The sequence below is a fragment of the Euprymna scolopes genome, chromosome 18 (genome assembly GCF_053919585.1).
Source record: "Euprymna scolopes isolate OS-2025 chromosome 18, ASM5391958v1, whole genome shotgun sequence".
Classification (NCBI taxonomy): Eukaryota; Metazoa; Mollusca; class Cephalopoda; order Sepiida; family Sepiolidae; genus Euprymna; species Euprymna scolopes.
The window spans coordinates 71,453,833-71,478,693 of NC_136499.1; the positions used below are offsets into that span (position 1 = coordinate 71,453,833).

Genomic DNA, 24,861 nt, shown 5'->3' on the forward strand with positions numbered 1-24,861 from the left:
CTACAGTGCAACGTAGATTACAATGTATTGTGGACTTAGTCACTGAGGAGAGGCATATGAAGTTCCTTCTCGGTGCACCATGATGGCTCCCCACATAGAGCAGACAATCAATTGATGCCATTGAAAAATGAGCGATTTTACTTGGAATTGTGAAATAAGAGTTGCGCAAGCCTATATCCCATTGCTTCTGAGTCGGCACTGCTTGATTCCAGTAGCAAAGAGAATCCAAGGTGAGTGGAAACGATATCCAAATAAGCAGAGAACACATACAGCACTCAGTTATCCAGGCTCAACGTCGCTTGACTTAGATGATCCAGTGTGTCAAGATGATTATGTTGTATTATTACAATAGTACATGTGGTAATAGGAGTGCTCCAGACTAGTGGCTTAGCTAGAGTTCATGCAGATGTATGAAAAGGTAAACGAAATATAGACGTTCTCCAAAAATACTTAAGTAATCTATAAAAAAATGTGAGCAGAAGCGGAGATTAGAAATACTAATACCAGTAGTTATCCCCCCAATAAAAAATATAAGACATAAAACGGATCTGATAAAAAATGGTTGTGTATGGACAAAGACTTTCACCCTCCACCTCCTCTTTTCATTTATGTTTTAAATTAAAAAAAAAAAATAACGACTTGTTTTCACTAAAAACTTTAAATATTTCTTTTCTATACAATAACAAGTCTGCATGGCATAAACTTATCATCATATTTACTGAGAATCATGATATGAAGAAGTAACATTTAAATACTACGACCATAAAAACAATACTCATTTATTCCTTAATCCTACATACTATACAAGCATGTGGAACTCCAACATAATAAATTCATACAATCAAAACTCTTACCATGCTCATCGATCCTTCCTGCTGTACATACATCTCACCTCCGTCAACATTTGATGTGCATATCTAGTCACTAGATATGAAGATCGTTAGACACTATTTTCCCTTTATGGCGGACAAAAATAATTCAAGCAGCATTGAGTGGACAATAATGGTTTATTAAGTCACATACTGTTTCATTACATTATATATATTATATATAGCTGGTTACTTAAGACGCTGTTGGTTTGTACCGTTGTACATGAACCAACACACGTTGTGTGCAGTTTTAGTCGCAAAGGAGACTAAGACAAAGAATAGGAAATAACTCTGACTCGCTTGTTCTTGATTTCTTGATTTCCTTGTTGTTATAGCTGTGAGCTCTTTCTCGAGCGTCCTTAGTGCCTCGCACGTGATCACGAACGTTATCCACGTCTCTCACAAGATCTCGTTTGTTATCTCATCTCTCACAAGATCTTTGTCTTTCTTGGGTTTTTTTTATAGTCTTTTTTCCCCTCACCGGTGACGTCACTTATGCATTTACACCCGCGCTATGTTACAGGCTTACAGTATCGTTGCTAGTTAATTGTATCGAAGTTATGCTCACATCATGGACAAAAAGAGGATGAGAGAGATTAAGCATAAAGCTTTTCAAGTTCATTAGTAATTATTATTGTAACATGTTTTCAGCCTGTTCACTTTTCTAAGACTGGGATCGTTACTTTTGACCAGAGTTCTCCCCTTTTCTATTGACATCACGTCCTCTGTTTTGTATTTCTACCTCCGTTCCTACATTTTTGATTCCTAGTCACTTTTGCCGTTTTGTTCTCTTGTCTATAATATTTTTTTTATCCTTAGGCCACATATTTTACCCATTCATATATATACTAGCTAATTCAACAACTCGAATACTAACACTTAAATCAGTAACAATCTTTAATAATAGAGATTTGATATCTGTCTGCCTGAAGCCGGAATTATACTATTACCATCTTTCAATGCTCAATTAAGGGAGGTAGTTAGTGAAGTATCTGTTTTGTTAGCATGATACCATCCTACCAGGCATTACACCTTCCTTTAAAGGGAAAGGTTGTTTAGTATCTTATCCGTTTTCATGGGATCATCCTTGCAGGCATTGCCTCTCTTTTTTTATTTTTAGTGGAGTGAGGAATAGTAGTAGCTCTTCTGTAATCATGATACCATCTTTTTATGGATTATTTTCTCCTCTTTTTTAGGAGGCGGGGATCTAGTCTAGTGTCTGTTCTGTGGCCATGATATTATCCTTTCAGGTATTACTTCCTCCTTTTTTTGGAGGGGTAGTGTAGTATCTGTTCTGTCATAAGACCATCCTCCAAGTCATTACCTCCGCTTATAGAAGGGAGCAGTGTAATATTTCTTCTGCTGTCATTATAAAATACCCAGGAATTACCTCCTTCATTAGATATCGGGTAGTGTAGTATATGTTTGCTTGTCATAATACTATCCTCCCAGACATTCCCTCCTCCTTTGTTCGTTCATCAGATGGATCATTAGTGATAATAATTATGAAAACATAGGTCATTGATGATTAATCTGATGTCTCTAGGGTATAAATATGTAACACTGGCTGGCACTTGTCTTTATTAGTTGTTGTTGGTTTCGGGGCTAAGAGTGTACTGTCTACTCGCCTGTAATGCTGGCTAGGGATTGGTTAAGGAGAAAGAGGGGGAGAGGGAGATGATGAGGGACTCTGGATAGCAATTCCTGGTTTGTGTCCAGTTTATGAGAAAAAGAAAGAGAGGGGCTAAGAAATTATTATTTCTTGGGGAATGGTTTTATTTTCGTCCTAATTCTTGGCTTTTAGGGGTGACTCAGGTCAGTCCTACAATATTCCCTTACCAATTCACGGAGTGTTTTTATTTTTTTTTTGAAAGTTTAATAGTAAATGTATTATCTTTTTTCCCATGTGACTCTCCTAACTGAAGTTCTTGTTTTTATTTTATTTTTCTGCACGTTTTAAGGAAGTAAACTATCAGGTCTTTTATTTGTAGTTGTAGTTGTATTTTGAGTGCATTTTTGTTTGTTTTCAATGTAAGGTTTCAAACGGTTTATTGAAACTCGTGTATGTGTGTTTGGGTTAGTTTGTATTAAGAAATATTTTGGTGTTCGTTTGAGTACCATGTAAGGACCTGAATAGGGTGCTTCTAGCAGATCCTAACCCAAACTTTATTACAGTTTTGAAGTTGATTTGGACGTATGATTTTCTTGTTGATTTTTCTCTGTTTGAAAAGTCCATCAGATCAAATTTTGCCATAGTTTTATGTAATTCTCTTGTAAAATTCTGTGTAACCGTTTCTGCATTTTCCGTACCAATCATTAGTTGTGGTAATGGCATTCATGCACCGCATAAAAAGGGAAAAAATTGGAGCAGTTGGGCATACTTTGAATTTCAAGGAGGGCTATTGGGAGAGCTGAAATCCAAGATTCTTTTCGGGCCATTATACCCGCTTTAATAGTTCTATGGACTCTTTCTATGAGTCCATTGCATTGCGGACGATAGGCCATCGTTCGTAGCCTATAAAATCCAATACTTTTTTATAGTTCAAGGAATAGTTCACTTTCAAATTGTCTGTTATAACATGGAGTGGAACACCAAAGTGGGTAATCCATGTGTTTACAAAAGCTTCTGTTACAGTTTGTGCTGTAATATCTGCTATGGGTTGTGCTTCTATCTATTAACTGGTTCGATCTATACATGTTAAAATATATCGACATGGATTGATGTAAGGATTGTTGGAGCCTTTTGCCGGGGGGTAGTGGCCCAATTATATCAATGTGTACAGTATGGAATCTTGATGATGGTATTTCGAACGTTTGTACCGGTGATTTTGTATGTCTGTATATTTTGCTTGTTGACAAGATGTACATGATGCACATAATTCTTGGATGGTTTTATCCACATGTGGCCAGTAAAATCTAACCTTAATCATTTTGATAGATGATTTTATTCCAGGATGTGATACTGAATGTAAGCTGTCGAAGATAAATTTTCATAGTGTGCATGGTACAAAAGGTCTAGGGTATGATGTTGATGTATCACATGACACAAATTGATCTTTTCCAGATAATGTGAATTTCTTTAAATCTGAAAAGGATAGTATTTCGGTGTCTGATTTTTGTGTGTCTGCCAGTGCTGGAAGGGTGTATATATCTATTTGTACAGCAAATGTTGAACAAGATAGACAATCTGCAACTATATTTTGGTTATCCTTCACATGGGCTATGTCTGAAATTAGTTCTGTAATAATTGCTAGCTGTCTTTGTTGTCTATCTGATTTTGCAGGTTTTAGACTGTGGAATGCACCGCATATTGGCTTGTGATCTGTCAGAAGTAACACTTCACGACTTTCTATGAGGTGGCGAAAATGTAATACCCCTAAATATGCTGCTAAAATTTCTCAGTCGAAAGTGGAATATCTCGTCTGTGTTGTCGTCAGCTTCTTTGAGAAAAATCCTATTGGAGTTCCATTTATGACTTGATGTAAGGCAGCGCCTACAGCATATTTGCTGCTGTCTGTGACTAGTAGATACTGTGTACAAGTTGGTTGAGGATTGGGTAATTCTGTTGGCTTACCTTTTATAGAAAAGGATTGTTTTCTCAAAGTATTCAAGGTGATTAATCCTCTAGGTGTTAGTCCCATTCTTTCAGATAGGGGTAAAACTAACTTCGCAAATCCTGGTATTAATTTTCTATAAAATCCTACCATACCGAGAAATCTGCGTAAGCTTTTAGCATCTTTAGGACACAGAAAAGATTCTATTTCTTTGATTTTATTATCAGTTGGTTTGATTGCTTTTGAATTAATTCTGAAGCCTAGGAAGTCTAATGATGTTACATTGAAAATAAATTTCGCTAATGATATTTTTAGGTTATTTTCTTGTAAGATTCGGAAACCTGTGTTTATATCTCTCTTGTGGGTTTGCTCGTCATTGCTGAAGATTAAGATATCATCTATATATATAAAGACACAGTCGATATCCCGAAAAATCATGTCCATGTATCTTTGAAAAGTTGCAGAAGAATTTTTTAATCCAAACAGCATAAATTCATACAGAAAAAATCTCATCGGTGAAATAACAGCAGTTTTGAGAATATCATCGGATGCATCTTGATTTGATGATATGTTGAAATTAAATCAATTTTTGAAAATCGCTGTTTATTAGCGAGTTTAGTTGTAAATGAGTTTATGTTAGGGATGGGGCATCTATCACTTTTAGTGATGCTGTTTAGGGCGCGGTAGTCTCCACAACAACGATATCCTCCACTCTGTTTAGGTGCCAGATGTAGTGGGTTTGACCACTCGCTGTCTGAAGGAGTTATAATGCCTTCGTTTATGAGTCTTTTAAATTCTTCTTTGGTCGCCGTCAGTTTTTCAACAGACAGTTGTCTGGATTTGGAAAATAAACTGGTGAGTGGCTACCTGTGTCTGTTCTGTGATAAACACCGCAGTAGTTGTTGTTTTTGTTAGTATGTGGAGAAATAATTTCTGGGTATTTATCCAGGCTGATTTGAATGAATTTGGGTAGTTCTACTTTGTTTATAACCACGTTTACTGGAGCTGTTGATTTAACACTAATTTCTTTCTAGTGGTTGTTACTGGGTCGTAAATTGTTTTGTTTTTGCAGTCAATTGTAAGATCAAATTATTTAAGAAGTCCTAGGAGGGGATTGGTGATATCTGCGACCACAAATGTCCAGGAAAATGACCTTCTCAAATTTGGTATTTCAATTTTCAGGTTTGCTTGGCCATGGCATTTCATTCTCTCTCGATTAGCAGTAGTGAGTGATACTGGTGTGGGTTTTAACGTGACGCCGTTTAACATAGACGCCGGTATTATTGAGATACTCGACCCAGTATCTACCATGAATTTTAATATTGTTGTCCCTAATCGTGCATTGATCTATAGTAGTGGAATTATGCTTGCAGAGTGGAAAACCAGCCATTCACTGCCGTTTCCATGAATTCTGGACTTTTTATATTAATTTGTTGCAAGCAGGCTTCTTCCATATTATATATATATATATATATATATATATATATATATATATATATATATATATATATATATTAGACGAAGAAAGGATGAAAAAATGTAGTTTTACTTACGTCGAAGGTTCTTTTTTTTTTTTTTAAAAAAACGTTTGCGACGTGAAGTTGAAAAGTTACTTGCATTTTCTTGAATTCTCAGTTGTGTTTTATTTCCTTTTATTCCGGGTAATATTTGTTCTTTTCCTGTCGTATTGCATTGTTCTTTTGTAGGGGTCACCATTGTAACACTGGCTGGTACATGTCTTCATTAGTTATTGTTGGAATAATAAAAATAATACAAATGTTAACCTTTAAAAGGAAAGAACTTTATTTGCCTTTTTACATTTTGGAGTGAGTAAACCTCTTGTTAATAGTGTTCACCGGCAACATACATTGCGTTGGTTTCGGGGCTAAGAGTGTACTACCTATTCACCTGTCATGCTGGCTAGGGATTGGTTAAGAAGAGAAAGAGGGAGAGAGAGATGATGAGGGACTCTTGATAGCAGTTCTTGTGTCTGGTTTATGAGAAAGAGAAAGAGAGGGGCTAAGAAACTATTAAGAAACTATTATTTCTTGGGGAATGATATTATTTTCGTCCTAATTCTTGGCTTTTAGGGGTGACTCAGGTCAGTCCTACAAATATTTAACTTGCAATTATTTTTTTGTTTAAAAAAAATTAAATTGCTACAATTTTTAAATAAAAAAACAAAGAAGAAACATATTCATGTTAGTTGTTTAAATAATATTTAGTCGAGAATGACAATTATTTTATGTAAGAAGAAGAGGTTATTTTTGTCTTAATAATATTGATTCATATTTCAAAAGTAATATTATAAAAATAAATTATACAAATTGATGTAGAAAGCACCGTGAAATTTCCAGAGTCCCCTGTTAGGCAAAATCCCAAATAGTAGGCCATTAAGTCCAAATGGCAATACGCTTTGTCTTGTTTGGGTGAAAAAGGGTTAAAAAAAAAAAAAGTCCCGTTAGTGTCAATAAAACAATGAAAACAAAAAAAAAAGAAAATCAAGAGAAGATAACTCTTTCTAGAACTGAAAAGTTTAAACATAAAGTGTCAAATAGGAAATCAGAAAATATCAGTAGAAATAATAATAAAAAAAAAAACGTTTATTGCAAGAAGAGGAAACAAAGTGGTGTTAGTGAACACCTTGCATAGAAACACATTTGTCTTAAAGTGTTGGTTATAATGGCAATCTCATAAATTCGATTACCACAATTCACTCACTTTATAAATTATCAATGGATAAGTGATATATGTGGGTGTCACACCAAGGTGAGGTCACCGAGGGGTTTGGTGTATAATCACTTTGACCTTCCTATGTGGCCACTATATTTACAAGACCGTATATTCCACTGACTCCTGCAGTAAAATCAATTGCAGATGCTTGCTGTTCATAATAAGAATAACGGTGAATCTTGTAAGTATTCAATATTTTCAGATTGTGTTTCTCGTATGTATTGGAATATCTGAATATCAATCCATATAATAACACTAGAAAAAATGGGTAAAATTGATTCTCCGGACAGAACAATTTTGCCCCATTTTTATATCTATTTATCACTGTATAATAATAATATTAATTAGTTGTTGATGTAATTCATCAATTAAAAATTATTTTTTTTTTTACTCTTTTTTAAATCAAATGCGGCATATTATTGGATGTACATAAAAGGCTACTATTTGGGATCATATCTACAGGGGAGTTAAGCAGCAAGATATCTGTTCACATTACACTTAAACTTCTGCATGTTAATACAGTCAGGGAAACAGGGACCCGGGAGCGAATTCCAAAGTCTAGCAGTCCAAGGGGAAAAAACTATTAAAGTAGAAAGTTTTCCGGCATCTAGAGACTTCCATAAAATTAGGCTTGTATTTTTGATTAGAATGCTCGATGCCAAAGTGATAAATTTGTTTGAAATACTTACTTTATCATCTACTGGTATGACAACATTCATTTGCCATTTGGTGGCGGTAGCAGATACATGTCAGTCAAGGATCCAATCTCAATAATCAGTCTGAAATAAAGTGGACTGTTTTAATGACCTTTCATCGATCAGGCTGAAGAATTCATCTTGGATAATATTAGAGGGTTCACCTTCCTAAGCATTTCCTCCCCTCTTTTGTTCATTGCTTACTGCCTGAAGCGCCCCAATCATGGAATGCTGCCCAAGCAATTTTTAATAGGCCAAAATACTCTTTCTTTATGAGTGCTGGCTTGATTTTTCCAATTTTACAACCTTGTGTCGCATCTTCCTGCAGTGAGAACAAAGTTAATACTCCTATTAATTGCAGTTGTTGCTCCAGAATCATGACACATACTTTCATAACATATTTGTGTTGATGCACTTTTGTTAAATATAACACTGTATTTGTCTTGATTATTACCGTCCCTGCAAAGTCATGACACACAAATCAGAGGACTGAGAGAGTTCATACCTTCCCCAAATTTTATTAGTTACTAGTATACATCCTCTGTCAAAAATTACGGGAAAATATTATGCTCCACCAGTGTTTGCATTAATATTCCAATAAAATCATAGAATTACATCAATAATTAAATTTTTCATATCTAAATTGTTATTATCATTTCTGATGAGTTTAGAAAAAAAAAACAACTACCATTGACTTTTTATTTAAAGTGGTGGATTTCTTTCCAAATTAATTTCTGGAGATTGTCTGATTTGCTAGTTCCTTTCCAATAATTCTTCCTAATAATTCTATTATTATTTCAATACTATAATTAGAAACTGAAGTAAAAAAAAAAAAAAAAGTGTCCACCATTTCTGATGACCTAAGCGAAAAAATACAAACTTTGTTTCCTATAATTTTCTCCTGTGATTATTGAGTGGCCAGATAAGTATCAAAGTAATTAGTAGAGGTGAAATTCAAACTGGAAAGTTTTAAAAACTGAAAAAAAAAAAAGGAAAACATATGAATCGATATTGAAAGCAAAAGAAAAGTAAGAAAGCACCTTTTATAATGAAAATATTATGTTTCTCTTAAAATTTAGTCTGGTGGGGGTTTTGTGGTTTGAAGTGCTGAATGTGTTGTCAGAAGTATTTACAAGTACGTTGAGGAAAGGAATTTTGTTAGTAGCATTTAGTTCTATGATGAATTTGAGCATAGCGTTATCTTGGAAAAGGCTCTTTAGTGTAAGTGTTCATTGTTATCGGCTAGAATGAGTATATCATCAACATAATGTACATATATAGAGGGTCTACTAGTGTTATTAAATCTGGAGATTTAATAACACTGTTTTCGAGGTCACTCATGTAGAACTCACTGAAAATCGGTCCAAGAGCGGAACCCATTGAAACTCCATCTATTTGAGTGTAGATATTACCTTTATAGTCGTAAAAGGGTACCTCGGTACTAAAAACTAATAGTAATTTTTTGAGTATTCTTTTGTCAATTTAAAGTGGAGCCAAAGACGGGTTGTTATATATATTGTCAAAGATTATATCTATGTTTTTTTTTACAGGTACGTTTGTGAAAAGGTTTTCTGCATCGAGGGAGTCGAAGATTTTGTTGTTAGGTTTTTTTTCTGTTAGCATTTGTATTAGTTACTGGGTACATATGGGCTTATGAGGTAATTGAGTACTTTAGTACGGGTGTAGATTGGAGTCGTAACTTGCGATATGATTTTTCCATAAACATACACAGGCGACAAAAAGAAAGTCCGCACTTGTAATTTTTGTTTTTCAAAAACTGCAAATTTAAGCTAAATTTAATGTAACTCTTTAAACAAACTATATCTCATTTGATTAGCCTTTTATTCTTCTATAATTTTACCTGTTCATATTTGACTTTTAATTGTTCACGTCAATTTAAAAAAACAACTTCAAATTGAGGAGCAAAAAGAAAGTCCACAGCAACAAATTCGCTTAAAACCAGCTTAAATTATCGCCCCTAAATCAATTTAAAATATCCACCAACAGGCAACAAAGTATCTCTAATCGTAATTGTTGTTCCAGGTTCAAAAAATTACAAGTGCGGACTTTCTTTTTGCCGGCACTATATATATATATATATATATATATATATATATATATAGAGAGAGAGAGAGAGAGAGAGAGAGAGAGAGAGAGAAAGAGTCTGAAGAGTTGCTATTGTGGAATATTTTTTAATGATATATTTGAATTTGTCCAACTAGTTACGAAATATTTGTAAGACATAAGGAAATACACTTATGATGTTCTCATTTTATATTTGGTTGTCTTAATTTTACGAATATATATGTGTGTGTGTTTATGGAAAAAGTATGCTTATTCAATTATATTTCACCCTTTATTTATACCAATTCTTTTATTTATGAAGTTCGATGTAACTACAGAGTATATGCAAATAAATGACAAGAAGTCTATATTCCAAATTCCAAGATGTTGTCCATCTTACCGTTTATTTCTTTCAGCATGGTAAAACACCTGTTTCATTGCGCAGAGCCATTCATATAATCATCATGACAATTTTTTAATCTTTTTTGCCCTTCACTCATCAGAAAAATAAGAACTCATTAATTTTTTTTAAAAATAAAAACAATATGGGCACAATAACATAGATCTGAAATAATCGGAAGAGTAGTTGCAATTGTGTTTTATGATATTTACGCCATTTTGGATTTTAATATATTTGAAAATATGTAAGAGTATATATGTATGTGTTTAAAAGTATTATGTAATGTGTACATGTGTGTATATATATATATATATATATATATATATATATATATATATATATATATAGAGAGAGAGAGAGAGAGAGAGAGAGAGAGAGAGGCGGGGGGGAGATTGTGTAAAAGAAAGTATATATAAAATAGATGTACATTCGTCCAGCAACTTTTGTGTGCGACGTTATGGATATATATTTATAAATAAATAGAGATTGCTATTCATTATAAAGTGAACGACGTTCCAACATATTTGATACCCAGGCAACGCTTGGCGAATCTGCTCGTACATACCTATAATTTTTGATTCCGGTTAAAATTGTTGGCGTCAATATTTACATCTTTGAAATCCAAACGCTGACGTTTGTGTCCAGTTGGGTGAACCATCTCCTGGGTGATGTCGCGTCGCAATAAAAGAATCAAAAACGACACGGTTCCGCTTGAACGATTCTGGTCATCATAATGTATCTGCAGGAATCTGGCAAGTGCTAAAGAAAGTGGCAAAAACGGACTTGGTAAGAAAAAAAATGTAAATATATGAAAATGTCTACAATGATTTTTATGCGCGTATGAAACAGAAAAGGCGGAGAAAGAAAGAGAAAAATATTACATTTACCCATAATTTTTCCTTATGAACAAAAAATTCAGACAGAATAACACACAGATAAAAAAAATCTATAAACTTGTACATAAGAACATACATGCATACTATATATATATATATATATATATATATATATATATATATATATATTAGCAAAAGTACCCGTCGTTGACTGGGTTCAAAAACAGCCTACAGAAAATGGACTCTGATTTATGAAAGTATGATAGGTTATCAAAAGGAAGGGTTGTAAAGAGATAGCTTCGAATTTGGGGGTATGGAAACCAAAGTAAAATATGATGAAAGTAGAAATAAAATAGATAAGCACCATAATTTATTATACCATACCTGTTCACACTGAAATGCTTATCACAATATTCTGTGGATCTATATTAAAAAACCGTGTTAAACTTTGTGACATATTTCCATTCTATGGAGGTCAGGCGCGAACAAACACCCCATAATTTTATTATACCATATTTCTTCAAACTGAAACATAATTATCAAAGTATACTTACGCAGATAGATATGAAAAGTCTTTATTAAAGTTTGTGCCTGTTTCCATCCTATGGAGGCCAGGCGCGACCGCAGACCCCACAATTTTATTATACCATCCCTATTTAAGTTTAAACATACTTATCAAAGTATTATTATGTACATCTATATCAAAAACACTTGTAAACGCTTTTTTTTTTTAATTTTAAAATTTTTTATTTCCATACTTTGTGGACCAGGCCTGTACGCAGACCCCACAATTTTAATGAATCATCATTATGCCAGATCAAACATACCCATTCTTGTGTCTCGATACATCTTCTATCATTATATGTGATCAGTTTTCTATAATAGTTAACTATATAGGAGCCTATTCGTGACCAGACACACACACAGACGTTCAGCTTTATATTATAGAAGATATATATATATATATATATATATATATATATATATATATATATATATATACATGCATCTATCGAGATTATATTTCTCTTAGTCTGTGTGTCTGTTTGTTCGTTTGTCCGTTACACCTTTTCTTGAAACTACTGAGCTGATCTGGATGACATTTTGTATGAACCTTTGTTATGATTAGGTGCAGTGAAGTAAATGTTATGGTATCCATTCGATGCAGAGTTAGGTATTAACAGGGATTTAATGCAAAAAGTAGCATAAATTTGACCATATTCAACAATGAATTTGGCACAATGTACTCGTTCTAAGTCAACTTTCCATAACTTTTGCCCGTTTTTAATGGGCTAAAATGTCCAATGTATTTCCATGTACCGTAAGTTCGATTCTTGGACCTTTATTATTTCTAATATTCATAAATGACCTACCTGATAAAATAGTTTCTGAGATGGGTGTATTTGCTGACGACACCACGCTCTGTAACAGGCACGAGAGGAAAGCGAATGAACACATATCCAAGGCAATGGCGGAAACCCTAGAGGAAGACCTCCAGTCTGTAGTGGAATCAGGTCAAAAATGGATGGTAACGCCTAATGCTGCCATGACTAAGCTTGTTTCCTTTAATAATTTTCCTAATAATTACAAGAAATCTTCTCAACCACCAATAATTATAGCTAAAGATACATTATCTGAAAGTACTTCATTCAGACTCCTCGGCTTAACGTTCACAGAAAACATGAGTTGGAAGAGATACATCGGGAGCATTGCCAAGTGTGCTGCAGAAAAGGTGGGTTCTCTCTACCATTCTAGAAAGTTACTTACGCCTGAAAATATCCTGTACCTCTACAACGCCACCATTCGCCCATGTATGAAGTATTGTTGTCACATTTGGGCTGATGCATCTGCTACCAGTCTCTCACTGCTTGACAGGGTTCAAAAAGAGTCACCAATCTGATAAGTCCTGAACTGTCATCTAAGCTTCAGCCTTTGTCCCATCGACAAAATGTGCATCCCTCCGCCTGTTCTATAAGTACTTAAACGGTGAATGCTCCGACGAACTACAAGTCCTTGTACCCTCTCGACGTAAATACCCCTGACAAATCCGACAAGCAGCAAAATCCCACCCCCTACACAGTATAGATCCCTAGATGTAAAAAAAGCCTTCTACTCTAATAGTTTCTTCCCTAGAACTATTAGATGTTGGAATTCCCTTCCGGGTTCCTGCTTCCCCAACTGTACTGACATGCAGAAGTTCAAATGTAATTTGAACAGACATTTTGCTGCTCAACTCCTTGCATAGTATCCCTGCAACTTATGTCCCTGATAGTAGCCTCCCCCCCCACATCAAAGTGGCACTGTGCCTTGTTTGAGGTGAAAATGTAATAAAAAAATAAATAAATAAAAAAATCTCTGTCTTTATAAAGTTAGGTATATGCATATGCTTATATATTTGTAGATACAGGTTTCTCTCCTAAAATAATTAACTCATCATTATGAATTTGTGAACACTGCTGCAAAACTTAAAGGGTCATAGTGTGAGCTATGTTTAGTTTAATTTAATTTTAGAGAGTAAAAATGGGGTGGAAGTCTTTCATGAAAACTCAGATACCTTCAATTTTTGTGAAATTTAACAAGAAAATTAGACATTAATTAATAAATATTCTCTAAATTCCGATTTCTTTGGGGAACAGTAGAAGCCCCGGATATAGCGGCCCTAGGATACGTTTCTTTTCAGGTTACGATGTGGAATACAATGTTTCCTGCCCCTGGTTACGGTGTTTGCCTCACCTTACGGTGTTATTAATAATGTTATTTAATTATATACAAGTGTATTATATACTGTGTTGTATTTTGTTACTAATTTTTAATATCTACCATATAAAATTTTGCTTAGGCCGTGCCATATGGCGATTTCACCTTACAATCCCAACCCCGGAATGGATTAATGCTGTATCCCAAGGTTCTACTGGCATCATAACACAACTTGGCATTTAAAAATTCAAATATTTCAGATTTGCAGTGAATTTGATCTATAGTTATTATAAATACACCGATTAAACAAGATTCCTTGAATTTCACTTCTTTTTAAGACCCTCTTAAGCTTAAGTCTTAAATTGTAGACATTTTCTAGAATCGAAATTATGCTATTAAAATTAAAATAAGGATTCTAAACAATGTTTAGTAGCATTATATATTTATTTTAATCTTTTTAAGATGGCATAACACATTATTCAATAAATCCTGTGACTGACATATAGATGGCATTGTAAGAGAGTGCATACGAGTACATATGAAAATATCTGCAACAGTTAAAGGGTGGATGGCAAACAATTGTATTAGCAGCAGGAGCAGCGTTTGAACATGGATACGAATTAGGAAGTGTGCACAAGCTGCCATTGTGAAAAAAAAATAGCACCACATGGTCGAAAAGAAAAAAGCCAACGCCGAAGGAGATGAACGTGTAAATTGAAGGCAAGAATGGGCCAGCTATGGCCAGTGTGTTGTCAGAAGAAACATCCCAGGTTAGATGGATATGTGGCAGCGAGAGACTTTTTAAGTAGTGTTGAGATGGGAAAGTAACAGTATTAAATGCTTTTGTTAAAAAGAGAAAAAATGTCGACCCGGATTTTTATTTTATTTTTTTCTTTGTTTGTTTGTAACTGCAACGTTACAGCACGACTAATAAAAAACAATCCATATTGTTTTTAACCTTTAAATGACAAATGTTCAAATTTGAGTTCAGTCGGATTATTAGTTCATAAATTACAGTTATTGTTGCTGAACATTGTTATTGTTTCAGAACAATAGAAAATCTGAATTCTATGTGTTGTGATGAGAAAAAATACTGTTCAAGCAAAGTAATGACTTCATAAGTGGTATTCGGATTCTGTTCAGTTGAAAACAATGGTTACGGTTAAAAGACAACATGCTTTAAGTGTGGTTGTACAGACACAAATGATGCTGAAAATTCTGGTAACTCAAATTCGGAATTTGTCCCAGAAAACATGTAAAAGAATGTCCACCAACTAGTTTTGGTCGATCATCAAAGTTGCATGAGAAAAACAGGGTTGATGATTGAGAGCATTATTTACAACTGTTTCAACAAAACAAAAAGGAGTTTTTTGTATCAATATGTTGCAATGGATGAAACATAAATGAGCTCCTTAACTCTGGAGTCAACTTATCAGTCATTGAGTGGGCAGCAGCAGGTGAAAGTCGTCCAAAATGACCAAATCTATAAACAAGCAAGGGTTTGGTATATTTTAGGACGCACAAGGTATTTTGTTCATCAATTACCTTGATATAGAAAGAACAATCAATAGGGAATCTTAAAATAACATTATTGGTGCATCTGGATGAAGAAATAGCAAAAAGATCGCAAATAAAGAAGAAAAAAGTAGATCTATAGGCAGCATGAGAATGTCGCGTTTTAATGTGAGGAAAATCCTGAATAAGTAAAAATTGCCTCAGTCTAAATAGATTTCTTTTTCACTGATTGATGACTGGAAAGATGAAGTGCAGTATCAAACAGACTTGATACTACACTTTGCTCCTATCTAAAAAGTAAAGGAAGAATTTAATTATTAGGAAAAGTCTATCGTAACTAAATAGTATTTTACCGTTTTTAACTACCCCCATTTTTATACACATAGTTTAGATTGTCAAATGCTCTCTCTCTCTCTCTCTCTCTCTCTCTCTCTCTCTCTCTCTCTCTCTCTCTCTCTCTCTCTTGGTCTGCCCTTCAGAATGAACACATTTTTGTGACCCAAAGATTGTACGGATGTGCAAATAGATTAGCATCAATGCCAAGCTGGCGTAGCAAGCGCCAACTGATTCTGTCAAGAGAAATAAACGCTGACCTGGATTATTTAGAAATCGCGTGAGAATGATGCAACTGTCTGCATTCTCAGTTGCTGAGAAATCTTCAATTGCTTAAAAAAAAAACGCGATCAAAATAAAAATAAAAATCTTTTAATTTTTTTTTTTTTTTTAGATTCGCGAATGCAGGTAACGAAATGTTATCTAAAAAAACGAAAGAAAGCTAATAAAAAAAATAAAAAAAAGAAGCTTTACGTTATACACTGTGTTTACCTGTGGGCAAGAATGATTCTTTCCATTTTGTGGCGCAAAGGTGTAGCAGACATGAAATCAAAAAGAGCACTAAACCAGAAACAATCACACATGAAGGTTGCAAACGCAAACTGCAGACATGCTATTCATTATGAACTTCTAAATAACTGGCAAGGAGAGGGGAACAATAACAGGTTTTATCATACCTAAACCCACCATTGAAGAAAATACAAAGGCAAGAAAGTGGACCTAATGTATTTTTAGCATTTCCAAAATAAGGTATATAATAACACGCTAAGGCAATTTCAAATTCGTATATACGTTATCAACCTCTACCCACTTTTTTAGATGAAGCTTATAAAAATACAATGCAGAAGATGAACCTGGTGTATTATTAGCATTTCATTTGAGTTAGTAGTTAAAAGCAACAACTTTTTACATGATATCTTATAAAAAGAAAAGTTACAATATACAAATTTGTTGATCGAGTGAAAGAAACAATCTGCACGATAATAGAATGAAAAAAGGAAGTTTTATTGCAATACAGAGGACAAAAATGATAAGACAGAAATTAGTAAGACATTACTGATCTCTGAAGCTAGACCGTAAGGCAGTGTTCGCTATATGTAGTTCTATATTAGTAAGTTTACATAGAAAATAAGAGGTGTAGGACATTCTATTAGAACAGAATCAGTATTCTGTATTTTCTTGCATTATTATTTGTCCCTGACTATGGAGGCATTCTCACAAAAGATATGATATCAATTTCATGAAAATATAGCATAGCACCCCCTCAATGTAAATGGTAGTGTATTGAGATTTAACTGTTGTATCCATGTTAAGGGTTAGAATTAGTGATGAGACGATTCCAATAGTTTTCCCGATTCCGATACAATTACTGATTCCGATTCTTTATAATTCTGTAAATATTTAACTATAGAGTTGTTATTTTTTCCTGATTATTGTAAAAACACATGTTAAATGTGCATATATTTTCTCAAACATAAAAATACACTTGTGGGATGGGGGGGGGTATGATCTATGGATTTAATTTTTTACTGATAGTTTAAAAGCAATAAATATTTACTATTTTAACATCGCTACCAACAGTGGAAGATTTTGTTTCAAACAGAATCACATAAAAATAGGCAACTAAAAGAATCGTTTTTGGCATCAGAATATGTGCACAATTTTTTCCGTTTCTGATACCGATTCCAATACCCCCATATGTTTTGATTTTTCCAATTCTCAGTTCTGATTGATCATCCCAATACTAGGTTGTTACTCAATTGGAAGAAAAAACTAACATAATAGTCGAATAAAGGCAGGTTTATTACAATAACTAGTACAATAATTAATGGACATTATTAAAGCATTACTAATCTCTGATAACCCTTCATTTGTGTTAGTAGTTACAAGTAACAACTTTTGACATGATACCTTATTGTATCTTTCAAAACGAAAAAATAGCGGGTAAACTAATGCCAGCAATAGAATTTTCGGATTCATACGATATGAATAGATGAATAACTGAAGCAAGTCAATCTGGTAATACAGTGCTCATTTTAAATAGTATTGGTAAAATTATTTGAAAAATTCCTAACCCATTATTAAAGAGCATAAAAAAAACAAGAAAATGGACCTACTGTAGTTTCAAAACACCTAATATAATATATACAATAATATAATACATACAATAATATAATATATACAATAATATAATATACACAATAATATAATATATACAATAATATAATATACACAATAATATAATATATACAATAATATAATATATACAATAATATAATATATACAATAATATAATATATACAATAATATAATATATACAATAATATAATATACACAATAATATAATATACACAATAATATAATATACACAATAATATAATATATACAATAATATAATATATACAATAATATAATATACACAATAATATAATATACACAATAATATAATATACACAATAATATAATATATACAATAATATAATATACACAATAATATAATATACACAATAATATAATATATACAATAATATAATATACACAATAATATAATATATACAATAATATAATATACACAATAATATAATATATACAATAATATAATATATACAATAATATGGTATACACAATAATATAATATATACAATAATATAATATATACAATAATATAATATACACAATAATATAATATACACAATAATATGGTATACACAATAATATAATATATACAATAATATAATATACACAATAATATAATATATACAATAATATAATATACACAATAATATAATATACACAATAATATAATATACACAATAATATAATATACACAATAATATAATATACACAATAATATAATATATACAATAATATAATATACACAATAATATAATATACACAATAATATAATATATACAATAATATAATATACACAATAATATAATATACACAATAATATAATATACACAATAATATAATATACACAATAATATAATATACACAATAATATAATATACACAATAATATAATATATACAATAATATAATATATACAATAATATAATATATACAATAATATAATATACACAATAATATAATATATACAATAATATAATATATACAATAATATGGTATACACAATAATATAATATATACAATAATATAATATATACAATAATATAATATACACAATAATATAATATACACAATAATATAATATACACAATAATATAATATACACAATAATATAATATACACAATAATATAATATACACAATAATATAATATATACAATAATATAATATATACAATAATATAATATACACAATAATATAATATACACAATAATATAATATATACAATAATATAATATACACAATAATATAATATATACAATAATATAATATATACAATAATATAATATATACAATAATATAATATATACAATAATATAATATACACAATAATATAATATACACAATAATATAATATATACAATAATATAATATACACAATAATATTATATATACAATAATATAATATACACAATAATATAATATATACAATAATATAATATACACAATAATATAATATATACAATAATATAATATACACAATAATATAATATACACAATAATATAATATATACAATAATATAATATATACAATAATATAATATATACAATAATATAATATATACAATAATATAATATATACAATAATATAATATATACAATAATATAATATATACAATAATATAATATATACAATAATATAATATATACAATAATATAATATATACAATAATATAATATATACAATAATATAATATACACAATAATATAATATATACAATAATATAATATACACAATAATATAATATATACAATAATATAATATACACAATAATATAATATATACAATAATATAATATACACAATAATATAATATATACAATAATATAATATACACAATAATATAATATATACAATAATATAATATACACAATAATATAATATATACAATAATATAATATATACAATAATATAATATATACAATAATATAATATATACAATAATATAATATATACAATAATATAATATATACAATAATATAATATACACAATAATATAATATACACAATAATATAATATATACAATAATATAATATACACAATAATATAATATATACAATAATATAATATACACAATAATATAATATACACAATAATATAATATATACAATAATATAATATATACAATAATATAATATATACAATAATATAATATACACAATAATATAATATATACAATAATATAATATACACAATAATATAATATACACAATAATATAATATACACAATAATATAATATACACAATAATATAATATATACAATAATATAATATATACAATAATATAATATACACAATAATATAATATACACAATAATATAATATATACAATAATATAATATACACAATAATATAATATACACAATAATATAATATACACAATAATATAATATATACAATAATATAATACATACAATAATATAATATATACAATAATATAATATACACAATAATATAATATATACAATAATATAATATACACAATAATATAATATATACAATAATATAATATACACAATAATATAATATACACAATAATATAATATATACAATAATATAATATACACAATAATATAATATACACAATAATATAATATATACAATAATATAATATACACAATAATATAATATATACAATAATATAATATACACAATAATATAATATACACAATAATATAATATATACAATAATATAATATATACAATAATATAATATATACAATAATATAATATATACAATAATATGGTAAAGTAATTTCATATTCATACTTATATTATCACTATCTACCCTTTTTTTTTTGCCCCCTCCCCCCGACAAAAGGAGGGCAGACTGGTAAATTCACCCTTGCCGCACTTTTCTCAATAACTACACCTTGGAATTTTTTTAATTTTTTCACAAACATTAAACATTATATGAGTAAAAAAGTAACAGAACAGATGTTCCGGGAAAACTCGGGTTGCTCCTCTAGGGTTGCCTTTCGGATTAAAATGGCTAAAATTGACACTTTTATGCTTATTAAAAAAATTGATGCCTTAGATTTTTATAACACTTTCTGAAAAGTTGTAACTAACTGATTTCTATATAATTTTGTTTGTTTATACTTCACAATAATTCTTGGGTGTGCCTCAGCGCTAATAAAAGCACTCCATTCTTGGGATTATTTTACCATATTTGTCCAAATTTTCTGTGTATGTCTATTTAGCAGTTTTGCATGGTGCTGAGCTCAAATTTAAATATGTTAAGGCCTTGGGGACTTTTGGAGCTAAATGGCGGGGGGGGGGCAAGTGATGGACTTAATCATTTCTTTTTTTGCATGGTGCAGAACTCAAATTTACATATGTTAAAGCCTAAAACTGCACCGTTTGTTCATTTTCACTAGGATTTGACGTCCCCTGGGGATTTGAGGGCTAAAGGGGGAGGGATGCTGAACTTAGTCATTTTTTTATGCCTCGTTCACTGTGCACACACATGCATGTTTCACTTGTTAAAGATGGGATCGACTAAAAAAAATTTTTTTTTTTTTTTCATCTGATGACACTGTTGTGTTGAACGTAAAATTCAAACTAAAATACACTTTCTTGGCCTTCAGGATTGGTTCTGTCCAAGCATGCTACAATAATATTGTAGGGTTAGCATTCATGCTGAATGTCTATAGAATGCTAATATGCCACAAAATCCTTTTTTAAAGGTTTTGGACATAGACTCAAATAATCAGATATATTCTGGAACTACATTATGTAGTACATAATAGAATATGTAAATATGTTTCAGTTTGAACAAGGGTGGTACAATAATATTGTAGGGTTTGTGTTCATGTTGGATCTTCATAAAATGGGCAGCAACAACATAGAACAGATGAATGATGATATGCTAATAATAATAGAAGTGTTAGCAGGAGTGGAGATTAACATATCTATAAGATACTCCTCTGTCCAACTCCCCAATTTATATATTCTTTATAACAATCAGAAGTAAAGATAAAAATGCAGAATATAAAACACAAATGACAGCAATAACAACAAATTAATAAGTAATACACATGCAGAAATTGTGCACTGGTCAGCAAATACCCCAAGCAACTACGCATATATATATACGCATAGACACACATGATGTACTTACATACAAACATATATATGCATATACACACACACAAACACACACACACACATATATATATATAATAGAATCATTATTATTTAATTATAATTATCAAGCCCCTTTAAGGATGCTTAAGGAATGTCCACACCCAAATTGAGCGTTTATTAGTTCTTAATTCCCCTCATTCATGTGGCAATTGTTTGGTGGCTCGCAGATAGAGGTTTAGCAAATGGAGTCAAAAGTGGCTTTGTGGCAGTATTCAAATCTTATGACAGGCAGGAATTGTCATTCTACACTGATGATTGCGTAAGCATGAAACACTAGTGTTTGTAGGTATAAAAGGATAATTATGACTTAATTATATATATATATATATATATATATATATATATATATATATATATATATATATATATATATATATAAAGAAATGATGGTCTGAAATCAGAGTCAGAGAACAGCAAAAGTATATAAACTTATAACTACCACTTATAAAGAAGGGTTAAGTACATGAAGATATTAATTGGTATTTAATTAAAAAAAAATAATCACAAATCTTAGCAGATTAACTATCAATTTGACATAGAGCATTCATTTTAAGTCAACAAGCTATAACTTCTGCCCGTTTTTAACTGGCTCAAAAGTTTAGTATTTTTTTATATTTCTATACATTAGTGTTTATTGTTAATGTTTTAAGCATAGCAGAAATCTATGAAAATATTATTTTCATATTTATTTTTAATTTATTTTATTTTTGGAATCCTTTGAGATGAGGCTTCGTATTTTATGCATTTATTTTTGGTGAAACGTGGCGGAACAACAACAACAACTATGAGTATAATAATCCGCGAAAAGAATAAATGCAGAAAATATGAAACCTCATCTCAAAAGAATTCCAAAAATAAAATTTTAAAAAGTAAAATAAATAAATATAATAATAATACCATTCGATACGGACTTGACAATGGAAGACCAGATAAAAACACAAAATTAGATTTATAAGACCATAAAATCCAACTCTGATCGCCCTTGGTGCAGTGGATAAAATCGTGGAGTCTTCACGGTTCCAGGTGAGCATTATCTGAAGATAGCGATTTCAATCCTACTCAAGCAGGCCAGAAAATTAGTTGCACAAAATATGGTGAGACAATAACCATGGAAAACAGTAATTACTGAGGATACACTTACAAGACTCAGCATTCCTAAAGCATGCTATGCAACATACAAATATCTGTGCATGATGTTGCCAAGCTAATCAAAAACTTCGATTCCAGTAAAGTAACTGGCCGTGACAACATTCCTATTATAGTGCTGAAAAAGCTTCAACCAGAACTAGCTCCCATACTTAAAAAAAACTATGTAAGCGTTGTCTTAAGGAGAATTGCTTCCCAATATCCTGGAAAACCTCATTAGTATGTCCTATATTTAAAAATTCAGGTGATTACTCATCTCCCTCTCCATACAGACCAATAAGTGTACTGTGCGTCATGAGTAAGCTGCTGGAATCTGTGTTAAATAGAGAAACAGTCAACCACCTCAGCAAAAATAACCTCCTTAGTGACATGCAATATGGTTGTGTCTACAGCAGATGTGCTAACAGTTATATCTGATAGGATTAGTGAATCTCTCAATCGAGGTTTCCTTTTTAGGGCAATTGCCCTTGACATATCAAAGGCCTTTGATAAAGTATGGCATAAAGGTCTACTCCACAAAATCTCCAGCTACGGTATAGCTGGAAATGTTTTTTCAATTACTAAATCATTTCTCTCTGATAGGTTCATAAGAGTAATAGTTGATGGGCAGAAATCAGAAGCTCACAGTATGATTGCTGGAGTCCCTCAGGAGTGCATCCTGGGTCCAACTCTCTTCCTGATCTACATAAATGATTTCCCAAATCCAAAGATCATTTGTAGACATTTATGCTGATGGCACTACCATCTATGGCAACACATCAAAGGCCGTAAATGATCAAGTTCTCTTGGATTCTCTCTCCTCTCATCTTGATCACATGGTGCAATGGGGAAAGAAGTAGCTGGTTACTTTTAATGCATCTAAAACCAAGCTTCTATCTTTACATCATCAACACTCTGATCCCCATCTGGCATCAATTGAAATGAATGACTCTCATCTTAGGGGGATGGGGGGTCCATGTTTTGACAAACTTCTAGAACTCACCTTTACTCCTGATCTGAGATGGAACACATACATCAGATCCAATGCCAAGACTGCTGGAAAAATGGTGGGATCCTTCTCCCGCTCCAGTAGATATCTCACTGCTGATGCAATGCTCTACCTGTATAAGAGCTAAGTACATCCAAGGATGGAGTACTGTTGCCACATATGGGCAGGAACTGCAAGAAGCACCTTATGCTGTCTTGACAGAGTTCAAAATAGACTTTGTAGTCCAGTGGAGAATGCCCTTTTCTCTTCCCTGCAACCTCTTTCCCACAGAAGAGACGTTGCCTGTCTCTACTTTATCGTTATTTTGCAAGTGATCGTCTAAGCTCCAATCTATGGTCCCCACCCCCAGGCCTGACTTTCACAAAAAACACTCGTCTAACTGAAACCACTATCAATAATTTTCCTCACTCTTTATCTGTGCCTAAACCAAAACGTAGATTCCATAAACAAAGCTTCTTTCTTAGAACTGCACACCTGTGGAACTCTCTTCCGTTTTCCTGCTTTCTGACTGATTACAATATGTTATTTTTTTCAGTCCAATGTAAACAAGTTCTTGATGAAACATCTCCTTAAATAATCCAATTTACCTAATTCCCACTACTAATGATTACTACATGTTTCCCTTGACCACTGTACACTCATTTATCCTTATCCTCGGGTGACCTCCAGGCCTTGATAAGTGGTGACTCCTTTGTAAAAAAAAAAAAAAAAAGAATCTTGTCATGGTAATCACCTGAAGAAGGCCAGTGG

At 31.4% G+C, this 24,861-nt stretch overlaps 1 protein-coding gene across 9 annotated transcripts in view; it reads left to right on the forward strand.

The window, feature by feature from the left end:
• The window catches only part of LOC145297652 (N-acetylated-alpha-linked acidic dipeptidase 2-like), a 1,311,662-nt gene that overhangs the window by 1,154,425 nt on the left and 132,376 nt on the right, over positions 1 to 24,861 (forward strand). The gene's annotated exons all lie outside the window — the stretch shown is intronic.